Consider the following 26,932-nt stretch of genomic DNA (forward strand, 5'->3'; position numbering starts at 1 on the left):
TGTTCTCTATAGTTACGAGCCTGTTACTTGGTTTGTCTCTGCCTCTCATTTTTGTTCCTTTGCTCATTTGTTTTGTTTCTTAAATTCCACATGTGAGTGAAATTATATGGTCTTTGTCTTTCTCTGACTGACTTAATTTTGCTTAGCATTATGCTCTCTAGCTGCATCCACTTTGTTGCAAATGGCAAGATTTCATTCTTTTTGTGGCTGTGTCATATTCCATTGTGTATGGATACCACATCTTCCTTATCCATTCATCAGTTGATGGGCACATCGATTGTTTCCATAATTTGCTCTTGTAGATAATACGGCTATAAATGTCAGGGTGCATGTACCCCTTTGAATTAGTCCTTTTGCATCCTTTGGGTACATACCCAGTAGTGCAATTGCTGCACTGTACGGTGGTGCTGTTTTTAACTTTTTGAGGAACCTCCAAACTGTTTTCCACAGTGAGTGCACCGGTTTGTATTCTTACCAACAGTGCCAAAGGGTTTCCCTTTCTCCACACCCTCGCCAACATCTGTTGTTTGTTGTGTTGTTGATTTTAGCCTTTCTGACCACGGTGAGGTGCTATGTCATTGTAGTTTTGATTTGCGTTTCCCTGACGATAAGTAACGTTGAGCATGTTTTCGTGGGTCTGTTAGCCATCTGTACGTCTCCTTTGGAAAAATGTCTATTCATGTTTTCTGCCCATTTTTAATCAGACTATTTGTTTTTTGAGTATCGAGTTTTACAAGTTCTTTATAGATTTTGGATACTCACCCTTTATCAGATATGTCATTTGCAAATACCTTCTCCCATTCTGTAGGTAGCCTTTTGGTTTGTTGATTGTTTCCTTTGATGTGCAGAAGCTTTTTATTTTGATGAACTCCCAATAGTTTATTTTTACTTTTGTTTCTCTTGCATCAGTAGACATATCCTGAAATATCTTGAAAGAAGTTGCTATTGCCCATTGTCAAAGAAGTTACTGGCTTTGTGCTCTTCTATGATTTTTATGCTTTCAAGTCTCACATACAGGTCTTTAAGCCACTTAATTTTGTGTATGGTGGAAGAAATTGATCCAGTTTCATTCTTCTGCATGTCACCATCCAGTTTTCCAAAACCATATGTTGAAGAGACTGCTTTTTGTTTTTTTGGCCATTGGATATTCTTTCCTGCTATACTGAAGATTAATTGACCATATAATTGTGGGTCCGTTTCTGGGTTTTCTTTTTTTTTTTTTTTTAATTTTTTTTCAACGTTTATTTATTTTTGGGACAGAGAGAGACAGAGCATGAACGGGGGAGGGGCAGAGAGAGAGGGAGACACAGAATCGGAAACAGGCTCCAGGCTCCGAGCTGTCAGCCCAGAGCCTGACGCGGGGCTCGAACTCCCAGACCGCGAGATCATGACCTGGCTGAAGTCGGACGCTTAACTGACTGCGCCACCCAGGCGCCCCCATTTCTGGGTTTTCTATTCTGCTCCAATGATCTTTTTTCTGTTTTTGTGCCAGTACCATGCTGTTTTGATTCCTACAGCTTTGCAAGATGACGTAAAGTCTGGAATTGTGATGTTTCCAGCTTTGCTTTTCTTTTTTAAGATCACTTTGGCTATACAGGGTTCCATACAGATTTTAGGATTGTTTGTCCTAGTTCTGTGAAAAGTGCTGTTGGCATTTTGACAGGGATTGCATTAATGTGTAGATTGCCTTGGGTAGTATAGACATTTTGACAATATTTGTTCTTCCAATCCATGAGCATGGAATGTCTTTCCATTTCTTTGTGTCTTTCACATCTTCAGTGTCTTTCATCGGTGTTTTATAGTTTTCAGAGTACAGGTCTTTCACCTCTTTGGTTAAGTATGTTCCTAGGTATCTCATGTTTATTGGTGCAATTGTAAATGGGATTGATTCCTTAATTTCTCTTTCTGAGGCTTCATTATTGGTGTGTAGAAGTGCAACAGGTTTCTGCACACTGATTTTGCATCCTGCAAGTTTGCTGAATTCATTTATCAGTTCTAGCAGTTTTTTGGTGGAGCCTTCCAGGTTTTCTATATATAGTATCATGTCATGTGCAAATAGTGAAAGTTTTACTTCTTCCTTACTGATTTGGATGCCTTTTCTTTCTTTTTGTTGTCTGATTGCTTTGGCCAGGACTTCCAGTACTGTGTTGAATAAAAGTGGTGAGATTGGACATCCTGTCTGATTCCTGACCTTAGGAGAAAGGCTCACAGTTTTTCCCCATTGAGGATGATGGTAACAGTGGGTTTTTCATACGTGGCCTTTATTATGTTGAGGTATGTTCCCTCACAACCTACTTTGTTGAGGATTTTTATCATGAATGGATGTTGTACTTTGTCAAATGCTTTTTCTGTATCTGTTGAAATGATCATATGGTTCTTATCCTTTTTCTTATCGATGTGATATATGACATTGATTGATTTGTGATTAGTGAACCACCCTTGTAACCCAGGAATAAATTCCACCTGATCGTGGTGAATGAGTTTTTTAAATGTATTGTTGGATTCGGTTTGCTAGTATTTTATCAAGGATTTTTGCATCTATGTTCATCAGGGATACAGGCCTGTAGTTCTCTTTTTTAGTGGTGTCTTTACCTGGCTTTGGTATCATGGTAATGCTGGTTTCATAGAATGAATTTGGAAGTTTCCCTTCCTCTATTTTTTGAAATAGTTTAAGAATAATAAGTATTAATTCTTCCTTAAATGTTATACAGAATTTCCCTGTAAAGCCATCTGGTCCTGAACTTTTGTTTGTCAGGAGGTTTGGGGAGGGCATTTTTATACCTTTATTTTAAAATCAGTGGGTACTTTTCATCCACTTTAACTATCTGTAGATTTTTTTAAAGTTGTCACAAGTACATAGGTAACCAATGTATAGAGCTTGTTTGGTGCATCTTCATTATTGATACATTTTCTGGACAACTGCACATGAATACAGTATGAAACATTCTTTATTCCTTTGGCCCAGACAGCTTTGTTGAGTCTGGTATCAATGTGTACATCTGTAGTTCCCATCTCCTTAATGGGAAATTTCCAGTTCTTTGAGTGCCCAAGGGGCATGCTTCTTGAAACCCATTCCACGGATGCAGTTGTGAATGTTGATTTTATATTCCCTGGTCATTACCTTGTCGATGGCAGAATAGCCCTCCTCGCTGTCCATCTTTGCAGGAGCAATTCTGCAAGGCCCCAGTTGGAAAGGAAAAGCACGAAGTATTGTGGGAGAAGCTATTGGGAGGTTTTGATTACTGATTCAATTTCTTTGCTGGTTATTGGTCTGTTCAAATTTTCTATTTCTTCCTTTTTCAGGTTTGGTAGTTTATATGTTTCTAGGAATTTATCCATTTCTTCCAGGTTGCACAATTTGTTGGCATATAGTTTTTCATAATATTCTCTTATGATTGTATTTCTGTGGTGTTTGTTGTTATATCTCCTCTCTCATTTGTAATTTTATTTATCTGAGTCCTCTCTCTTTTTTTCTTGATAAGTCTAGCTAAAGGTTTACCAATTTTATTGATTTTTTTCAAAGAACCAGTTCCTGGTTTCATAGGTCTGTTCTATGGCTTTTTTAGTTTCTATATCATTTATTTCTGCTCTAATCTTTATTATCTCCTTCCTTCTGCTTGTTTTAGGTTTTCTTAATTGTTCTTTTCCTAGCTTCTTTAGGTGCAAGATTAGGTTATTTGAGATTTTTCTTGCTTTTTGAGATAGGCCTGTATTGCTATAAATTTCCCTCTTAGAACCACTTTAGCTGCATCCCAGAGGTTTTGGACCATTATGTTTTCACTTTTATTCAAAATATATAAAGAAGTTATAAACTTAACACCCCAAAAATCAAATAATCCAATTAAAAATGGGCAGAAGACATGAAAAGACATTTCTCCAAAGAAGACATTCAGATGGCCAACAGACACTTGAAAACATGCTCAACATCACTCATCATCAGGGAAATGCAAATCAACCCTACAATGAGATATCACGTCACACCTGTAAGAAAGGCTAACATCAAAAATGTAAGAAACAACAAGTACTGATGAGGATGTGGAAAAAAAGGAACCCTTGTGCACTGTTGATGGGAATGCAAACTGGTGCAGCCACTCTGGAAAACAGTATGCAGGTTCCTCAAAGCGTTCAATATAGAACTACCTTATGATCCAGTAATCACACTACTGGGTATTTACCCAAAGAATACAAAAACATTAACTCAAAGGAATATATAGGCCTATATGTCTTTAGCAGCATTATTTACAAAAGCCAAAATATGGAAGTAGCACAAGTATCCATCACAGAAGTGGTGTGTGTGTGTGTGTGTGTGTGTATACACACAAATGCATACATACATATATGTATATACATACATACAATATATATATACAATACATACATTACACACACACACACACACACACACAGTGGACATTATTCAGCCATCAAAAAGAATGAAATCTTGTCGTTTGCAATGACGTGATGGAACTAGAGAATATTATGCTAAGTGAAATAAGTCAGTCAGAAAAAGACAAATACCATGATTTCACTCCTATGTGGAATTTAACAAACAAAACAAACATAAACAAAGGGGAAAGAAGACAGAGAAACCAAGAAGCAAGCTCTTAAGTGTAGAGAACAAACTGATGGTTACCAGAGGGGAGGTAGAGGGGATAAAAGAGAAATAGGTGATGGGGATTAAGGAACGCACTCGTGATGAGTACCAGATGTCATATGGAAGTGTTGAAACACTATATTGTACACATGAAACTAATATGACACTGTATTTAACTAAATAGAATTTAAATAAAAACTTTAAAATAATAAACCGATAAATAAATCCATAAACCAACAAACCAACAAACAGATGAACAAACAAAGTCGCACTTCCTTAGGTCCTTTATGATCCGGTTCCTACTGGCCTTCCCACCTTCACCATGGTTCCTTCTTTCATCTGGACTCCCTATTGCAGTAGCACAGAACTACTTTCCGTTCCAAGACAACTTCATGTTCTCCTTCTCACTTCTTAGGTTTTGTGCATGCTGCTTCCTCTTTCTGAGGCATTCAGTGCACTCCTTCACCTCGCTAACTCGAAATCAACTTGCAGGTTTCAGCCTAGATATCATTTCTTCCAGGAAGGCTTCCCTGACTATCCTATCCAACTAGTCTGAGTTATATGGCTCTCCTATATGTTTTCTTAGCAACTGGAGTTTCCCCTATCATATTGCTTACCACCCTCTATGTTAATTCCCTGTTTATTTTCCTGTATCTCCCCACCAGCTTGTAAGCTCCTGAGGGCTGGGGTCATGTGTGTCCATCTGGTTCCCAGCTATATCCCTACTATCTATTACAAAGTTTGGCTTATAAAAGCCAGTAAAGAACTCCTTACTGATTGAGTGAATAACATGCATGAGATATTTTATAAGTTATGAAGCACCTTGTCTCATTTTAACTTCACTGCCCCGGGAGACAGTATCACCGCAAAACAAAGCACCATGTTACTGTTACATTTAAGCTGACATAGACTATATTTGTGAAGTTTTATTTAAGTAACAATTAACTGAAATATTAACAAATCACACTTTTGGACAACTTTAAAGGAAATCTGACTTATACAAATCCTTCAAAAACAGTGTAATAATAACTAACTGCTTACAAAGTATCACAAAGGAAACGTTACCCTGTTATGCCTTTTAATGAATATAGGACACTCTGCTATGCATAACAGAATATTTTTGCATTCATAAATGTGCTAAAGTCCCAAAAAATGCTTAATACTCTTAAGTGGATTAAGCATGCCTTCTGTGATCTGATTTATATGGTGAATGTGCCAAGTCAAACCTTTCTCCACAGAGCAATCAGACTGTAAACTTCAGCTGAACTCTGATAAAATTATCATATTTCCAAACTAGTGGAGCCCAAATTAATGAGATTTTGCTTTAAGCTCTTCCTGTGAAAGGGCCAGCCAATCTTTGTTGAACATTTTAAATGTATTAAAATGTTCTAAAATCATACTATTTAATATAGTAGTCACTAGACACATGTGGCAGAACGTGGCTAGTGTGAATGAGGAATTGCATCTTTAATTTTACATCATTTTAAGTAATTTGAAGTTAAAAACTAAAGCAGTATGATTTTTTACATTGATTATATGTTAAAATTAAGATATTTTGGATATACTGCATTAAATAAAATATTAAAATTATTAGAATTATTTTTGCCTATTTATTTTTACTTTCTGACATGGCCATTAGAAAATCTTAAATTCCATACCTTAGTTAACATTACATTTCTATTGGACTTCACTGTTTCTATTGGACTTTTACATGCTCCACTGTTCAACTCAGATAGGAAAAAGAAATGTACAGTTTAGGTAAAATGGTACTTGCAATTTATTTTTAAGTTAATTTTTTTTAAAGATTCAGAGACAGCATGAGTAGGGGATGGGAAGAGAGAAAGAGAGAGAGAGAGAGAGAGAGAGAGAGAGAGAGAGAGAGAGAGAGACAAGATCCTAAGCAGGCTCCACACTGTCACCGCAGAGACCAATGTGGGGCTCAAACTCACAAAGCTGTGAGATCATGACCTGAGCCAAAACCAAGAGGTGGACGCTTAACCGACTGAGCCACCCAGGTGTCCTGGTACTTGCAATTTTTAAATGTTGTGTTATTTATCCTTAAAACTGAGTTAAACTCTTTGGACTAGATGACTTCCTAATACCTAGAAAATGCTAAATGCCTTTCCAACCCATAATAACAGCAGGTTATAAAGCATGCTCTAGGAGAGTGTAACTGAGCATTTATTTACCTAATTATACTACCACATTAGTTATATCAATTTATCTTTTTTCTTTATGTTTATTTTTGAGAGAGATCGTGTGAGTGGGGGATGTGCAGAGAGAGGGAGGGAGGGAGAGAGAGAGAGAGAGAGAGAGAGAGAGAGAGAGGATCCCAAGCAGGCTCCTCACTGTCAGCACAGGGCCCCATGTGGGGCTTGAACTCACAAAACCACAAGATCATGAGCCCAAACCAAGAGTCAGATGCTTAACCAACTGAGCCACCCAGGTGCCCCCCCCCTTTTCCAAGGAACATAAATTGTTTTATTTTTGTAATTGTTGCTTTTGTTTTGTTTTTTTATCATCTGTATGTCTGTTAATGAATCTTACCTTCAATGTGCAAAATATGTAAAGGGATACTGCTCTGGTTAGAATGGACACAGAGTGTGATCAATGGCCTCCCTCTGCAATAAGCCACAACCCTAACACTGCAACCGTCCCCCTACACATACACACACACCTCTCGTACCTCTGGCACCTCAGCAGAATCCTAGGGCCCTGCCATAATAAACAATGTAAACAACACTTCTCTACAACACAGCCTAGAATTGGGAAGGAGACAAAAAGAAACCTTGAGCATTCAAATGGGATGTGTCAAATTTCAGATGTTTCTGTTCCCACGCTTCCTTCTTATTAGTGCTCTCTGCAACCTTACAGAATCTGTTCATTCCCTCTTCCTGCATACACAATTCTAACATGCTTGGTTGTGGTTTCCCAGTGAACAGAATATCAGCTGCAGGAAACTGGAAGATGGACACGGTGTAGTTGGGAGGGGGAGGGGGAAATGCCGGGGGGCCATGTAGCCAACGAGGAAAGAAGAGATTCTTGCGACTGGTAGCTCTGAGGAATGAAAGCAACATGGATAATTTCCCAAAGCAGGAACCAGAATTTACATACTCTAGTATGACAAGCTGGGGCCACTGAGTATAGGGAGTTGTCTCACACCCCTTAATAGTTCCTTTGGAAAGCACTGTCTCAGGACACAATAAAATCACTGATGCTCATATTCACCCTTAAGCTTTAACAACAGGATCAGTATGGTCTATTCTATTCAGTGTATAAGTCAGAGGAGTATACAATTCATTTAAGCAACCTGTCCATAAAAGAGACTAAAATAGGGGTGCCTGGATGGCTCAGTTGGTTAAGCATCTGACTCTTGATTTGGGCTCAAGTCACGATCACATGGTTCGTGGATTCGAGCCCTGCATCAGGCTCTGCACTGACAATGTGGAGCCTGCTTGGGATTCTCTCTCTCCCTCTCTTTCTGACCCTCTCCAGCTTGTTCTCTCTCTCTCTCTCTCTCTCTCTCTCTCTCTCTCTCAAAAATATATAAATAGGGGCACCTGGGTGGCTCAGTCAGTTGAGCATCTGACTTCGGCTCAGGTCATGATCTCACGGTCTGTGAGTTCTAGCCCTGTGTCAGGCTCTGTGCTGACAGCTCAGAGCCTGGAGCCTGTTTCAGATTCTGTGTCTCCCTCTCTCTCTGCCCCTCCCCTGCTCATGCTCTGTCTCTCTCTCTCTCTGTCAAAAATAAATAAACATTAAAAAAATTATATATATATACATACATTTAAAAAGGAGAGAAACTAAAATAAGTCAAGCTTTAGTACTTAAAGAGTAACATCCTACCTGAATAACTCACATATGTGAAATAGCTCATTTCCTACCAAAGTTTGACAAATGAGGTGTTACAAGGAAGGAAGGATGCCTCCATGAATCACAACGTATAACTAACGTACATCTCCAGTCAACGCATGCTTGAAAGCATCCTGTGCTTATGGACTGTGAACTTGGCAAAAGAACAGAAGACTTGGTCCTGTAATTCATTCATCCCAAATGGAGATAAGCTGAGTCTGCGTTCTGACAAGTATTTCCTGAATCAAAGTATCTGTCTGGGAGCTGGGTCCAAACTGCTGTAACACTGCAGACTTGTGTAATACAACAGATAGCTTTCAAGGCTGGGGGGGGGTGCAGGGAGTGGGGAGAGAAAGGGATGGGGGTAATCATGGGAGGCCCAAAAGGGAGACCATTTGGGAATGGAAAAGAGCATGCAAGGAAAGTAATAGCAACTTGTCTGCCAATAAGAAATCATTGTGGGTCTATACGTTTAGCCCTGGAGCCCACCAGCCCACCACAGCTATTGGCATAAAAGGAATATGTTCAAGAAACAAAATGTCCTTCAGACAGAACTTATTATTCTTTCCCCTGGGAGTATGCTGAACATGTGGGCAATATTATGCAACCTTTGATATGATCCAGATTAGAAGCAACTGGCAATAGAACTTGACATTTCTCTTTTGCTGGACTGATATTTCAAGACCTCTCAGGTGGTGTGACATAAACAGGAAAGAATGTGTTTGGTAGAAGGGTGTTGGCATACAATGAGTCAAGATAATTGGTCTCCTTAATAAAGCTACTATTCTTTTGGATATGACCACCACAGCAGCCTAAGAAAAGTGCTATTATATGGCCACTGTGATGGCAATGATTTTCCTTCTGTATTGATTTTCCTTGTATATATTAAACATACAATTTAAATGCCTTATGAGGTATGTTTAAGGAACACAAGCAAGAATCAAAATAAGTTATTTCTTATAATAGGAAGATCATCAGACTAAGAAACAGGAGGTTTGTTGTGCATCTTTGGGTAAGACAGCTTGCCAATATCTCCTGCCATACAATGAAGAGACCTGATAAAATGAACTCTGTGTGTCTCCTGTTACAGTTCTGGTAACATCTAGGATACGGTGCACAGAAACCCTCATGACTGCCATAAGACAGAACTTGTGCCATGATCCCACTGACACACTACCATTGCTACATGGTGTCGGCTTAGGGTGTCTAGGACAGAATGTCCTTTGTGACTGATGGCAGTATACCCTCTGGATGTCTAGATGTGGCTGGTAACATGCCAAGTTTTAATGGACTGTCCAATTGTTCTGATGGATTTTATGAAAAGATTAAGAATATCTTATCTCATAATGCCTTCCACATTCCCCTCCCTGGGAGTCCCCTCAGTTACCTTGTTTGGGGACAGTCTTACTTCCCTTGTGACTCACATCTCAATCATTAATTCATACAGGGCAAGGACAAACTGCTGCTAGTATCTTCTGCCTCCATCCAAGCATCACTCACATATGAAGAGGGCTTGTTTTGCCATTCGTACATTTTTAACTCTTTATCCCCTTCCTGAATTGAACAATTCTACCGTAAGACAACAAAACTACAACTAACAGTTAATGGAATGCTAGTGCCTAGGTTTGTACATGACACCAATTTACATGAACACTTACTTCCAATTGAAAGTTTATTTTAATACAATAAATTAGAGAAATCCTTCCTTTGTCTCCCCCTAAACTGATTAGCACCAGCAATTCCCCAAACCCTAGTCAGTGAGGGTGAATTTCAAGAGAAATTCAATCCATGGCAGCCAAAATTCGTCTGAGGGCTTTGAGCTTCCTATGAATTGATACACCATGTTCTTATGATTGTTTTCAATATAAACCTGCATATATGTGAGTACGTATAACATGGTTGACATTAGTCAAATAATTAGTGAGGGGGCACCTGGGTGGCTCTGTCAGTTAAGCATCCAACTTCAGCTCAGATTATGATCTCAGTCTGTGAGTTCTAGCCCTGTGTCAGGCTCTGTGCTGACAGCTCAGAGCCTGGAGCCTGCTTCGGATTCTGTGTCTCCCTCTCTCTCTGCCCCTGCCCCACTCATGTTCTGTCTCTGTCTCTCAAAAATGAATAAATGTTAAAAAATATTTTTTAAAAAATCAGTGAGGCTCTCATGCTGAATAAATGAGCTCCCAGGACGGGATTAATTATTTCAGGAACTGCCTTAACTCTTTCATTCCACTAAGTTTCCATGTCATAATTAGTAATGTTCAATAAATTATATATCTTTTTAATTGATTTATTTTTTAATTTACCTCCAAGTTAGTTAGCATATAGTACAACAATAATTTCAGGAGTAGATTCCTTAATGCCCCTTACCCATTTAGCCCATCCCCCCTCCACAACCTCTCCAGCAATCCTCTGTTTGTTCTCTATATTTAAGAGTCTCTTATGTGTTGCCCCCCTCCCTGTTTTTATATTATTTTTGCTTCCCTTCCCTTATGTTCAGCGGTTTTGTCTCTTAAAGTCCTCATATGAGTGAAGTCATATGATATTTGTCTTTCTCTGACTAATTTCACTTAGCATAATACCCTCTAATTCCATCCACATAGTTGCAAATGGCAAGATTTCATTCTTTTTGATTGCCGCATAATACTCTATTGTATATATATATACCACATGTTCTTTATCCATTCATCCATCGATGGACATTTGGGCTCTTTCCATACTTTGGCTATTGCTATAAACATGGGGGTGCCTGTGTCCCTTCGAAACAGTACACGTGTATCCCTTAGATAAATGCCTAGTAGTGCAGTTGCTGGGTCATAGAGTAGTTCTATTTTTAGTTTTTTGAGGAACCTCCATCCTGTTTTCCAGAGTGGCTGCCCCAGCTTGCATTGCCACCAACAATGCAAAAGAGATCCTCTTTCCCTGCATCCTTGCCAACATCTGTTGTTGCCTGAGTTGTTCATGTTAGCCATTCTGACAGGTGTGAGGTGGAATCTCATTGTGCTTTTGATTTGTGTTTCCCTGATGATGAGTGATGTTGAGCATCTTCAGTTCTTCGCTGGATTCTGTGTTTTTTGGGTGTTGAGTTTGATAAGTTCTTTAGAGATTTTGGATACTAACCCTTTATCGGATATGTCATTTGCAAATACGTTCTCCCATTCTGTTGGTTGCCTTTTAGTTTTGTTGATTGTTCCCTTTGGCGTGCAGAAGATTTTTATTTTGATGAGGTCCCAGTAGTTCATTTTTGCTTTTGTTTCCCTTCCCTCCAGAGATATCTTGAGTAAGAAGTTGCTGCGGCCAAGATCCAAGAGGTTTTTGCCTGCTTTCTCCTCGAGGATTTTGATGGCTTCCTGTCTTACATTGAGGTCTTTCATTCATTTTGAGTTTATTTTTGTGAATGGGGTAAGAAAGTAGTCCAGGTTCATTTTTTTGCGTGTTTCTGTCCACTTTTCCCAGCACCACTTGCTGAAGAGACTGTCTTTATTCCATTTGATATTCTTTCCCGCTTTGTCAAAGATTAGTTGGCCATACGTTTGTGGGTCCATTTCTGGGTTCTCTATTCTTTTCCATGGATCTGTTCTTGTGCCAGTACCATACTGTCTTGATAATTACAGCTTTGTAATACAGCTTGAAGTCCAGAATTGTGATGCCTCCTGCTTTGGTTTTCTTTTTCAAGATTGCTTTGGCTATTTGGGGTCTTTTCTGGTTCCATACAAATTTTAGGATTATTTGTTCTAGCTTTGTGAAGAATACTGGTGTTATTTTCATAGGGATTGCTATTCATATTTTTAAAGGCTTCGTAATTTACAAAATCAATTCCCATTTTACAGATGAGAAAATCAAGGTACAGAGAACTGGCGAATTAATTTCTTCCATTTGTTAATGTTCTTAATATCTTTTGTACCTGGAGCAGTGCTGACTGCTATTATCAATAACTCAATACCTCACAGCATGGAATGGCACCAGCTCATTTTAGATTCTTTTTTTTAGAGGTTTTCAGTTCCTCATCCCGCTTCAGTCAATTAATAAGCTCTACTGGAATAAAGCTCTCCTTATGACATTACCAGTATTAATACAACAAAGAAAACAGCCAAATCATATATTGGTATGAACTGTGCGACTCAATGGCAATGTTCCTACTATATTGCATGGCTCTGTGTCTTTACACAATGAAGCCATTTCCTCTGCAGCTTCTATCCATTCCCAAACAACAGACGGCACAATCAGTCCTCAGTGCAAGTGTGACGACACCGGCAAGTCTTTCCATTGCATCTCGGTGGCATTCCTCCACTTCTTTATGTTCCCTGCACTTCCTGTTCTAAACTTTCTTTCCATCAAAGCAGAAAAGGACCTGATATTGTTTTAGGAGACAATAGAGATGTTCTGGAAAGGCCCTTTCAGCCTTGGCTTATGAGGAACCTCTCTCCAAATGTACAAGCCAGAATCCAAGGCCTACTGGCCAGCTCCTGTTCCCTAAGAATGTTAGCAATATTAGCATTTCTGTATAAAGGGCTAAGGAAAGGGAAAGTAAAAATTAGCATATCAACTATTTTTCTCTCCCTGGTCTGTGCGTGGATGCTTCACTGGCCCAAATTTTGCTTATCAGTCAGTGCTATGCTCCTCTTAGGGCAAAATATAGCCACAAGAATTTTCATAGTAAGGGGTTTAGAATAGAAATAGAAATTTTGAGCTAGAAATGATCGTAAAGATGTTCTAGTCCAGGCTCTTCATTTTAGAGATGAGAAAATGTGAGACTCCCAAGATAGAGAGTAGCCTGCCCACACACGGCCTAGTGAGTGGCAGGGAACAGACAGCATTTGGGTGACCCAGGTTTGCTCTCATACCCTACCTACTCTGACAAGTCAGAGTCTCTCTGGGGCTTGGTCACGAGCCAACTGAGGCTCTGGGGACTGCTGCAGATCCATCCTAAGGATGGAGGCCATCCTTAGGTTTGTCTTGTTTGGCAAAAGAATTATGGCAAATGTATGGCAATGTATGGCAAAAGAAAACAGAAAATATAGAGAAGCAAAAATAAAAGTAATTCCTAATCCCACCACCTCTGGAATTGCCACTGCTAACATTTGCAAAGTTTTTCTGACAGTGATTTGAATCTCTATAAGGCTTTTCTCCAGTTAACAGTGGCAGGGCCATTAGGTCATTGCATCATATTCTTTCCAAAAAATAACACTTAACCAATCATCTTTCCAACACCTTACAGCACTAAGTTTATTTCTGCCTCAGGACCTTTGCACTAGCCATTCCCTTGGTCTGGAATACTTCTCTTACACCTTCTCAGGCTGGTTCCTTCTTGTTATTTCAGGTTTCTGTGCCTTCAGAAGAACCTTCCCTTACCAGCTTCCTCACATTATAGCTCAATCATTCCCAATCAGATTACCCTATTCTATTTTCAATATATATTTATCATCACCTGATATTTTCTTCTTTATTTCTTTAGTCCTTTATTGTCTGTCACCTTAACTAAGCTGCATAAAGACAGAGATTGTATGTGTCTTGTTCATCATGAGACTGTCCAGCACCTAGCACAGTACCTGATACACATTACGTAGTCAGTAATGGTTTGAAAAATATGAGTGATAGTTTGAAGTAAAAGGTTTGAAATAAATGAGTAGACATGTACTTTGGGTTGTACTATAATTTAATTTAAATTAGCCATAGCATTGGAAACATCTTGAATTCATGGAATACCACACAATACAGGCAACCTGAATAAACACAAATGGTGAAGTTTGCCTTTTGTAGTACTTCTATATTCAACTGAAGCATTTTTGAACAAGCATGTTTCTCATAAATAGTTATAATTGCTATACCTTTTAATCAAAACTATTATGGTATGAGGTAAATATGAAATTCTATCCCTAAAAGTGTACTGTAAGCCTAAACATTCATGGTCAAATTTGACCTGACCTCTAGCACAATAAGTACTCAAACAGTTTCTCTTCCTTCAGGAAGCAGGACTTTTTTGATATATAAAGCCCACTTGTCTAAATCCAATCTAATATGAGGGAAAGACAGGATAATTTTACCTTTGAGTCCATATTCAATTCGACTGTAATCTTTTAAAAAGTAACAAACATCAGAACTTTCTTTAAAGGCACAAAATTATCCCATTGTAGGTTGGTATTTGGGAGTCATGTCTAATCTAACCTTTAGAGAGTAAATGGCCAATAACCATTGGCAATAACTATAGGCATGGGCTTTGTAATCAAGAGTCCTGGCTCAAGTCTAACATTCACCATTTACTGATACCTTGGGCAAGTGGCTTTAACTTCTTTTAAACTTAGTTCACTTATGTGTAAAATGAGTAATAGTGCCTACCTCCCAAATGGGCTGTAAAGATGAAATAACATATACATCACTCTGGAAGGTACCTACTACACAGCAAATACTCAACAAATAGTAGCTAGTATGACTCTATGGATAGAATATATAAATATATATACATGTATATATATATAATATGGTAAAGAAGTTATATATATATGTGTGTGTGTGTGTGTGTATACATATATATATGTATATATATATATATGTACATAATTTGGTAAATTAAAATGCTTATTAAGACCCACTTGGTATGAAGTAGGAATCATCTAAGACATAGGAAGAGTCTGTCGTGATTCTATTTCTCAAGAAGTTCACACCTACGTGCAGGAGATAAGATGAAAACACAAATAACTAGAATCCAAGGTAGATCATGGCTAAATGCTCTAAAAAGTAAAGTTGTATGGTTAGAATTCTTCTCGTTGCAGATGCCAAAAACCCAATCCAAACCAGCTTAAGCATAGAATGATAGATTGGCTCTCAGAACCAAAGAATCAAAGAATGGGTTTACACTGGAGACCTCATGCTACTGAGTTACATAGGTTCTCTCCCTCTCCTATTCCTGCCAAAGATCACAGATTTTTGCTTGACTCCATTCTTTCCTAATACAGTAAGAATTCCTCTTTGTTATAGAAATTAGAGCTACAATTGGCCTTCAATTCTAATCCTTCTAACTTACCCCTGACAGATCAATATGGCCAGGATGATGGAATATTATGATTGGCTTGGTTTTGATTATCTATCCACCTGTAAACTGCAATGAGGGCAGAAAAAAATTCCCCAAAGGAAGGTGGGACAGGTTCCTGAAAAGAGATAAATAACAAATGTGTAAACAAAAGACAAGTATTGGTAAAAATGTGAAGCAATTGGATGCTAAATGGTGTAGCTGCTATGGAAAATAATGTGGATGTTCCTTAACATTTTTTAAAAAGAACTAACATATGATCCAGAAAGCCCACTTCCCGGTATTTATCCAAAAGTATTAAAATCAGAAACTCAAAAGGCACTCTCATGTTCACTCTCATGTTCACTGCGGCATTATTCACAACAGCCAAGATGTGGAAACAATCTAAATGCCCATCATCAGATGAATGGATAAAGAAAATTTTGTGTATACATATAACAGAAAATTATTCAGCCTTAAAAAAAAAAAGGATAAAACTTCAGGACATTATACTAAGTGAAATAAGCCAGTCACAGAAAGACAAATATTGCATGGTTCCAATTACATGAGATATCTAAAATAGTCAAATTCACTGAATCAAAGAATGCAGTGGTGGTTGCCAGGGGCTGGGGAGGGGAGAAAGGTGGGAGTTACTAATCAACAGGTATAAAGTTTCAGTCAAAGAAGATGAATAAGCTCTAGAGATCTGCTGTCAAACATTTTACTTATAGTCAACAATAATGTGTTGTTATACTGTACACTTAACATGGGATCTATTCACTCAAATTTTTAAGTATTCTTAGCACAATAAAAGTTTATAAAAGAGGAAATGTCAACTGAAACAATGACCGGATAATACTAGTCATATTACATCATGCCAAACAGTCCTGCATTTTTAGTATGAATATATTTGTTATTATTATATCACTGGGAAAATGCTTAATATCAAAACAAGTGATATTTCTCTCATTTTCTTGTCCATTATTTATCTGGGAGGAGCTGGAGAGAAATCCAAAATTTAAAAAAATATCCTGACTATAACAGACTCAATCTCTATCAGATTCTTGGTGATCTGGAAGTCCTGTGTAGTCAGTGCGTCAATTAAAAGGTAGAAATAGGTTACGTTTCTCTTAGAAGACTTTTAACCAAACAGAAAAACCAGTTAATTCTCTCCAAAATCAGTCATAAGCCAGCTAGCTGATCATGAAGAATACTGCTGAGAAATATTTATGCCCAGGATGTGAAACAAACTTCACATGGCCATGAAAGGGGGGGAAAAAGTCCAATCACCCCAGAGGCATTGTTGGAATTCAATAGAATCCATTGTAGCTCTGATGAAGGTTAATGAAATCATCATGTAAAGACAACATGAGGCACGCATTCTTTTCCCAGCAGTCCACTTGGATAAGGGACACAAAGGCCTTCCTTGGATAAGGGAAAGACCATTTGCCTTCCATTCTCTCCTTCTTTGTTAATAAAAGAATCCCAATTTTTAAGCTGGATACATTGTTGCTTAGCTAAGAAAACTACATTTCCAAGACCTCTTTGCAGTTTGGAATAGCATTGTGACTGACTTCAAGACAACCAGAAGTCTGCCATGATACTTCCAAGAAAAATGGAAGTGGTACCCTTCTTGTTCCCTCTTCCCCTTTTCTGCTATAGGTAATGTGGATGCAATGGCTGGAGCCAACTTGGTCTCTGAGGTGACATTGGGAATCTAAGTCAAGCATGGCTGAGCATCAAAATAAGAGAAGTTTGGGTCCCCAACACCATGCAGCTGCCATCCTAGCCCTGAAATGCCTCTGTCCAGACTGAAATAAATCCACATCTTGTTTAAGGCACTAATTTTCACATATTTGTTACTCATAGACAAACCTAATCCTAATTGATGTAAAAGATGTCCTTAATCAGTATACTTTATTTCATCTGAATTAAAATTCCTAATAGCCTTTTCTCTGTGAATACACAGCCTTATACCATCTTGAAACCAGAAGACAAGTGCCTAATATTCTTTGTGCTATTACACATCTTTTGTAAGTTTAATGGTACTGTTACATGAATGAGACACCTAAATTAATACAAATGTTTCTCATGAAGAATGTTTTCATTTTTTATTTTAATAATGTTAAAATGCAAAGGTAAATATAAAAATGAAGCTTATATTTTATGTCAGCTCTTTATAGATTCATTGTATAACTAAATCGTTTAACACCATTTTAGATGAGTCAGCTCCCAACAAGCTAGCCCTAAGAGCTGAATTAATCTAATTGTTCTGTCAATGCTTACACATTTTATGTTAATATTAAAAGGTTCTTCTATGGAAATATTATATTCTTATTTTTAATATGCTGGCAGCCCTCCCATGGAGGCAATATAGTTTGCACCCATGACAATGAATGAGTGGAAAAGCTGGAGTTAGGGAGTTTTTGAATTATTTAAAAAGAGTGACAACGCTGAGGCTATAACCATGTTAAACTAGGAAAGTTACATTCCCTTCCTCATAGATGAAACTGTACAGGCCAGTATCAGTGAAGGATACAGCATGAATCCTTCAACAGTGTAGATGGATTTAACTTTTGTGTATACCACATGGTCAGGTGAAGTTGACAAAGCAATGATCTGACTGAATTTAATGAACATTTCTAGTACATCGGTGACTCGTTATTCATTCGCCAACCCATCCAAACTACTATGAGTACTTACTATATGACAGGCAAAGTGCTAGGTGTTAAGGGTATAAGGATAAATAATACATGAAGAAAGGGAAATAACCCAGGGTGACTGGAGGAGAAGGCACATGGGAACATAAATCAGGAGATTTTTCTATTCATCCATTCAGCCAACTCCCTCAATCGACCAACAATGATTGAATATCCACTATGCATCTGGTTAGGAGCTACAGATACAGAATCAAATTCAAGCATAAATTTGTCCTACAAAGTATCTAATTGACTCTAAGGCTCAATTAGAGCCCACTACTACCTGTGTAGTAGCTAAAATATTGTTTATATATGAAGAGGACTTTATCTGGGTCTTAATAAAAATATTAAGTCCTTATCACCAATCCCCAAAGGAAAAATCCTCCATCTAACTGGGAGCAGACAACCCTTGCTCAGAAAGTTTTTTGGCACCTATCATATGTTCAATAATGATGACAAATAATTATCATTTGTTGTGTAAGGCCTAACTCTTCCTACAAAAATGTGCCACCGACCTCATTCTCAGGAATACAGGCCATTCCTTCATTCAGTAAGTAAATACCAATTGAGCATCAGTTATGCAAGGGGCACAGTTTTAGACAGTTGGAATACAATGGTGGACAAAACAGACAAAGATCCCTGCACTCAAGGAGCTTATATTCCAGTGGGGAGAAGCAGGCATGCATAAACAACAAATTATATAGGATATTTTAAAAAGGATAAATACTATGGAAAAATAAATAGAGAAGATAAAGGGGGTGAGAAGTGTCAGATTGGGGGCCAATTGCATTATTAAAAAGGATGGCCCAAGATGCCCCCACTGACAAGGTGACATTTGAGCAAAGATTCGAAAGAGGTAAGTAAAGTGAACTAGTTAAACAGAGAAATGGTAGGAGAATAGAACTGCCAAAGCAAAGGCAGGAGTATCTGAAGAGCACCACAAGGTGTGGCTGGAGTAGAGTGACTGGGGGAGTGGGAAACAATAAGATCCAATAGGTGATGAGAGATCAGATGACTTAAGGCTTTTAAGCCATTTTGAAGACTTTAGGTTTTACTGAGTGCACAGTGAGCCACTGGAGGGTTCTGAGTTAGAAGTATGGTGTGGTAAAACTTAGGTTTTTAAAGGACCATACTGGTGTCAAAACATTTAGAATAAATTGAAGAATAGAGGAAAAGCAGGGAGACCATTAATAGGCTATTATAGTAATCCAGGGAGATAATGATGATGGCTTGAACAAGTATAGAAGTAGAGGTTGTGAAAAATGGTAAGATTCTGTATATATTTTGAAATCAATAAAATTCGCTAAAAAATAAAAACTGGAGGCAGGATATAAGAGGAAATTCAGGAAGTGATCCTTAAATTTTTGGCTTGAGTGATTACAAAGATGGAATTGCTCTCAATAGAGAAAGGAAGGCTATATTGGAAGAACAGGTTTAGTGATGGAAACAATCAATTTAGGTCTGAACATGTTGAATTTCAGACGTTTATTAGCCAACAGTTTGAATATATTAATTAGAAAGTTGAGTCTGGAGTTTATGAGATGTACAGGCTGCAAGCATTCCTTCAGCCTTTGGTATTTTGTTATGGCAGCCCTCACAAACTAACAAAGAGGGACTACCAGTCTATCCCCCTCCTGAAGGTAGTGGCTCACCCGGTGTTGTCTAGGTTACTTCCTTTGGTTGCCAGACGGTGGGGGCCAGTAAATGTTGGGTTTGTGTTGCCTATGTTGTTGGGTAAGGGAAAACGTGGGATGTTGGGGCCCAAACACCAATTTCTGTTCTTTTTACCAAATCTCCCTACTTTTCCAAGTTCCTGTTGGTTGCCTCTTACATTATTTCCAGAGATTAAAGCTGTACTTAGTAAAGAGAAGCAGGAAGAAACCTGCTCCAGACTGAAGTCCAAATCCAATCATTTACTCAGTAACGTATATATAAAAAAATAAAGACAAGCGCAATATCTTCCAGTGCCCTAAACACCTAACCTAGTGTTGGACATCTAGTGGAGTCTCAATAAATACCCTTTCTTTGAAAATTGATGTCAGTTTTCAACTGAAAACTGAATTTCAATTGAACTCAATTGAAATTGAATGCCAGTAAATGACTCTTGTACTTTCTGCAGCCCAATCCCCTAATAGCTAATACATGTTAATAGCTCTTCAGTTTATGAAGCTATGGTTACTTAATCCTAAACATACGCTCAGCCCCAGCCAAGGCTTTGGGACCATGTAATTAACAACCTATTCTGATCAGGAAATGTAAGGAGCTGTGTGCCAATAACTGGATATGAATAACTTTGTCTCTGATCTTGCTTTAACTTTGTACCCTGGTTATAGTAGCTGAGACCTTACATATATTCCCACTCTAAAAACTCGGCTCTGTTCAATTACTACCTAACTCCTGTGGGCTGCCTTAATCCAATGATGTATATCTCAATTTCTTTCCCACTGAGGTCCTGTTTTGGTCTTAGGTCCTTAGACCTTGAGGCAGTATCCTTATTGCTGGATCACCATGGTCATGCCTGTCTACCTGCCTGAACATCTGTCTATAATACTTACTGTCATACTTTCTACCTGCCACATGCTACCTAATGTCAAAATGTCTTCCTGCTGTTGGACCAGATTGATACCAACTGCCTGCTAACTGCTTGCTCCTAAGACTTATACTAGCCACCTAGCCCAAGAGACCTAGCAAAGCTAGGAGTAGGTTTGCCAGATAAATACAGAATACCTAGTTAAATTTGAATTTCAGAAAAGTAATATTTTTGGTAAACGTATGTTGCAAATATTACATGGAATATACTTATACTAAAAACTTATTTGTTTATTTGAAAATAAAATTTAACTGCATCCTGTGTTTTTATTTGCTAAATCTGGCAACCCTAGCTGGAACCATGAAAACCAGAGCTCCCGGGTGCTTAATAATATTTTTATTCAAAAGTGTTGTTCTCTTCAGGCTTTAAGATGAGGTTTTCATTTATTCCAATTGGTAATAAGAAACTGAATCACCATGCAAGTGGATTTAAAATAATGTTTTCATTTTCCATTTAAGAAAACCCTGAAAAATAGACAACTGCTTGTATCCTTCTAGGCACTCCTCAATGAATTCATTATGGGTAACAGTGTAAGTAGAATTGCATTTGGTTCCAGACTGAAAACTGAAAATTAATGAAAGAGGATGAGGGGTGAAGCTTGACATCACCTTCGAGAGGGATGTTCTATTTAACTAGTCAGGTTCATTTCATTTTATACAGCAATCTGATTGATTAGAGGACCATTCAGGGTACATTAATGTCACCTCATCACTGTAGTCCTAAAAAGCTAGATGTGCACATATTTGGACAACACAAACTATACTTATACCTCAGATTCCAACTTGGGAAAGAGATCAAGAGTTATAGACTTTTCCCAAAGACAATGTCCCAGGAAGTTATATCATAAGGACCTTCATCAAAAATGCCTCAAACTATGATCCTTCTCTTTTATAACTGGTAGAAAGCACCTAGTAGAGAAAACATTTTACTCTTTTTTGAAGGATAATTAGCATACATTGTTAAATAGTTGCAGATGTACAATATAATGATTCAACAATTCTATACATTTCTCAGTGCTCATCAAGATAAGTGTGCTCTTATCTCTTTTATCTATGTTACCCATCCTGCCACCCACCACCCCTCTAGCAACTACCGGTTGGTTTTCTGTATTTAAGTGTCTACTTGTTTGTCTCTTTTTTCTTTGTTTGTTTGTTTTCCTTCTTAAATTCCACATATAAGTAAAATCATATGGTATTTGTCTTTCTCTGGCTGATTTCACTTAGCATTGTACCCTCTAGCCCCTTCCATTTTGTTGCAAATGGCAAGGTTTCATTCTTTTTATGGCTGATGTGTATATATATGTATACATATACATACCATGCTTTCTTTATCCATTCATCTATAAATGGACACTTGGGGTACTTCCAAATCTTGGCTATTATAAATAATGCCAAAATGAACATAGGAGTGAATTATGTTTTGGAATTATCGTTTTCATTTTCTTTGGGTAAATACCCAATAGTAGATTTACTGGATCACATAGTAATTCTACTTATAATTTTTTGAGGGAACTCCATACTATTTTCCACCATGGCTGCACCAGTTTGCATTCCCACTGACAGTGCTCAAGGGTTCCTTTTTCTCCACATCCTCACCAGCATATGTTATTTCTTGTCTTTTTTATTTTACTCATTCTTACAGGTGGAAAGTGATATCTAATTGTGGTTTTGATTTGCATTTCCCTGATGACGAGTGATGCTGAACATCATTTCATGTGTCTGTTAGCCATCTGCATGTCTTCTTTGTAAAAATGTCTATTCAGGTCCTTTGCCCATGTTTTAATCATGTAGTGTGTGTGTGTGTGTGTGTGTGTGTGTGTGTGTGTGTGTGTGTGTATGTGTTGAATAGTACAAGATTTTTATATATTTTGGATATCAACCCATTATCAGATATATCATTTACAATTATCTTCTCCAATTCAGTCAACCCATTATCAGATATATCATTTACAAATATCTTCTCCAATTCAGTAGGTTACCTTTTTGTTTCCTTGATAGTTTCCTTTGCTGTGCAAAAGCATTTTATTGTGGTATAGTCCCAATAGTTTAATTCTTCTTCTGTTCCTCTTACCTGAGGAAACATATCAAGAAAACTGTATCTGTGACTAATATCAAAAAAGTTACTGCCTATGTAGTCTTCTAGGGGTTTTATGGTTTCATATCTCACATTTAGGTCTTGAATCCATTTTGAGTTTATTTTTGTGTATGGTGTAAGAAAGTTGTCCAGTTTCATCCTTTTGTACCTATCTGTCCAGTTTTCATAGCACCATTTGTTAAGGAGACTACCTTTTTTCCATTGTATATTCTTGCCTCCCTTGTCATAGATTTATTGACCAATTAAGTATGGGTTTATTTCTGGGCCCTCTACTCTGTTCTACTGGTCTATGTGTCCATTTTTGTGCCAGTACCATACTGTTTTGATTACTACAGCTTTGTAGTATATCTTGAAATCTGGGATTGTGATATCTCCAGATTTATTCTTATTTTTCAAGATACCTTTAGCTATTCAAGGTCTTTTGTGGTTCCATACAAATCTTAGTATTATTTGTTATAATTCTATAAAAAAATTTGTTTATATTTTGATAGGGATTGCATTAAATCTATAGATTGCTTTGGGTAGTATGGACTTTTTTATGTATGTATGTATGCATGCATCTACGTATTTATTTGTTTACATATTTTGACAAAGTACAACATCCATTCATGATAAAATTCTCAACACAGCAGGTATAGAGAGAACATACCTCAACATAATAAAGGCCATATATAAAAAACCCATAGCTATCATACTCAATGCTGAAAAACTGGAGCTTTTGCACTGAGATCAGGAATAAGACAAGGATGTCTACTCTTACCACTTTCATTTAACATGTATAGTACTGCAAGTCCTAGCCACAGCAATCAGGTGAGGAGTAACAAAAGGTATCCAAATTGATAAGGAAGTAAAACTTTCACTATTAGCAGATGACAGGATACCATATACAGAAAACTCTACCAAAATACTAAAACTAATAAATAAATTCGGTAAAGTCACAGGATAAAAAATTAATGTACAGAAATCAGTTGCATTTCTGTACACCAATAATGAAGTAGAAGAAAGAGAAATTAAGAAAAAAAATTCCATTTATAATTATACCCAAAATAATAAAATACTTAGGAATAAACCTAAACAAGGGGGTAAAAGACCTGTGCTCTGAAAACTATAAAACACTGATGAAAGAAATTAAAGATGACACAAAAAAATTGAAAGATGGAAAATTGAAAATTGAAAATTGAAAAATGGAAATGCTGATGGATAGGAAAACATTTTGCTTTTGTATGATGGAGGATTATCATTTAAAAATTACATTTGCTTTTGTATGATGGGGAGGCAGGAGAATGGTGGCAAAGTAGGAGGACCCTAGACTAGCCTCATCCCACAAACACAAGTAGATAATCATCCTAAATATCCCAGAAAGCAACCTGAAGACTGAAAGAACAAACTCCACAACTAAAGGGACAGAAGAGGCCACATCAAAGAAGGTAGGAAATGTGGAGATGTAGTTTAGGGGAGATATAGATCACAGCTGCTACAGAGGGGAGGGAGCTGTGGTTGCAGAGAAGGGCAAGAGAGAGGAGAGCACACAGGGGAATGCACAAGGAGAACATTTTCCCAAAGGCACTTGCTTGGAAAATGAGAAGGACTAAATTTCCTGAGTCCTTGCAACCAGTGGGGATTAAAGCCTGGAGTGGGGCTTGGCTGGGATAGAGCCCAGAGGGCACTATCCTGATCCTAGAGAGAAGGCAGGCAAAGAACCCGGGATCAGAGAGTATGGAAAGAGTGATCTGAAGAGCACCTGAGGCACAGGGGGAAGAGTATTTGCTCTTCTTGAAGCATGTCCCCGAGACACAGCATTCACAGAGACATCTCACTGAGAACAGAGGAGCCTACAGTGCCATTATCCTCCCCCACCTCTTAGCATAAACACAGAGTCACATATTGGAACCAGCACAGCACCAGCACTGGCTGCCTAACTTGCTTACATTAATCCCACCACCCTGTGCTCCAGTGGGGCTGCCCTTCTCTGTACCGCTTGCTTCAGTCCCAGTTCAGTGGGCTCCTCTCCCAGAAGAACAGTACAAACCCCTGCCCACAACACATCTCCCAACCAGAGAGTTTTGCAAGGCCTCAGCTCTGGTGGAAGTGATGACAGGTCTCATTTCACAGGCAGACCAGAGAACGCCTAGTTAAAATTCCCCCACATTCAGGCCAGGTGCCAAATACTGCCCATGGCAGGCAATTAGAGCCTCTGCTGATGACTGGCATGAAGGAGAGAGCAGCCGGAACACAACAGCAGAGCACATACAGCACACACCAGAAGCAATTCCTGAAGTGGTAGGCCCTGGGCACAATACGACATCTTCTTCATAAAGCCATTGCTTTCAGGAGCAGGAGACATAACTCGCTTCTCTAACAGAGAAGAATGCAAAACCTTAGACAAAATGCAAACATGCAGGAATTTATCCCAAAGGAAAGGAAGAGATAAGGCCACAGCCAGAGAAACAGATTTAAGTAACATTCTTAAAAGAGAATTGAAGGCAACAATTCTAAGGATATTCACTGGGCTTGAGAAAAAAATAGAAGACATTAGTGAAATCCTTACCTCAGAGATAAAAGACATAAAAAAAAGTCAATCAGATATGAAGAATGCAATAAATGAGATTAAAAACACACTTGATGCAATGAACAGCAGGACTAAAGAAGGAGAGGAATGAACAACCAGAAGACAAAGTAATGAAACATAATGCAGCTGAACAAAAGAGAGAAAGAAGAATTATGCAACACAAGAATACACTTAGGGAACTCAATGACTCCATCAAATGAATAACATTCGTATTATAGGAGTCCTGGAAGAAGAAGAGACAGAAAGAGGGCAGAAAATTTATTTTAAGAAATAATAGCTGAAAACTTCCCTGATATGGGGAAGGAAACAGATATCTACATCCAGGAGGCACAGAGAACTCCCATCAAAATCAACAAAAGCAGGCCAACACCAAGACATATTATAATTAAATTTGCAAAGCATGGTGATAAGGAAAACATCTCAAAAGTAGCAAGACAAAAGAAGACTGTACCTTACAAGGAAAACCCATAAGGCTGGCTTGAGATTTCTCAACAGAAACTTGGCAAGCCAGAATGAAGTGGCATGATATGTTCAAAGTGCTCAGTGGGAAACATCTACAGCCAAGAATACTCTATCCAGCAAGGTTATCATTCAAGATAGAAGGAGAGATAAAGAGTTTCCCAGACAAATAGAAACTAAAGGAGACCATGACCACTAAACCAGCCCTGCAAGAGATATTAAAGGGGAATCTTTGAGTGGAAAGGAGAGACCAAAAGTGACAGTATAAAGGCAAGAAACATGAAGTAGCAAAAATGAATATCTGTGTAAAAATCAATCAAGGAACTCATGGAAAATAAGGATATAAAACATAATAACATATACCTAAAATGTGGGGGGGGGGAGAGGAGATAAGAATGGGTTCAAACATGAAGGGCCAACTTAATATAGACAGTCTATATTAAGGTTTATATACAAACTTAATGGTAACCATAAATAAAAACCGTTAATATACATGTAAGAATAAAGGGAAAGAAATCCAAATATATCACTAAAGAAAGTCAGAAAAACAAGAAAGAGAGAAATACAAGAAAGGATCAGAGAAAGTCTTCAGAAACAATCACAAAAGAAGTTTAAAACTGGCAATAAATACATACCTATCAACAATTACATGGACTATAAATGGGCTAAATGCTCCAATCAAAACACATAGGGTGTCATAATAGATAAAAAAGACAAGACCTATCTACATGGCGCCTATAAGAGACTCATTTTAGACCTAATAACACCTGCAGATTGAAAGTGAGGGGATGGAAAAACATCAATCATGTAAATGGATGTCAAAAGAAAGGTGGAGTAAGCAATACTTATATCAGACAATCTAGACTCTAAAACAAAGACTATAAGAAGAGACAGGGGTGCCTGGGTGGCTCAGTCAGTTGAAGATCTGACTCTTTTTTTTTTTTTAATTTTTTTTTCAACGTTTATTTATTTTTGGGACAGAGAGAGACAGAGCATGAACGGGGGAGGGGCAGAGAGAGAGGGAGACACAGAATCGGAAACAGGCTCCAGGCTCCGAGCCATCAGCCCAGAGCCC

The 26,932-nt window shown here is 38.0% G+C and overlaps 1 pseudogene; it reads right to left on the reverse strand.

Annotated features, from left to right (window-relative positions):
• Positions 1–2,783: 2,783 nt before the first annotated feature.
• LOC124525732 (uncharacterized) overlaps positions 2,784–26,932 on the reverse strand; it is a 247,798-nt pseudogene continuing 223,649 nt past the window's right edge.

Source organism: Lynx rufus, unplaced genomic scaffold, assembly GCF_022079265.1.
Source record: "Lynx rufus isolate CCGP_SWC_20201006 ecotype Redwood Valley unplaced genomic scaffold, mLynRuf1.p SCAF_46, whole genome shotgun sequence".
Lineage (NCBI taxonomy): Eukaryota > Metazoa > Chordata > Mammalia > Carnivora > Felidae > Lynx > Lynx rufus.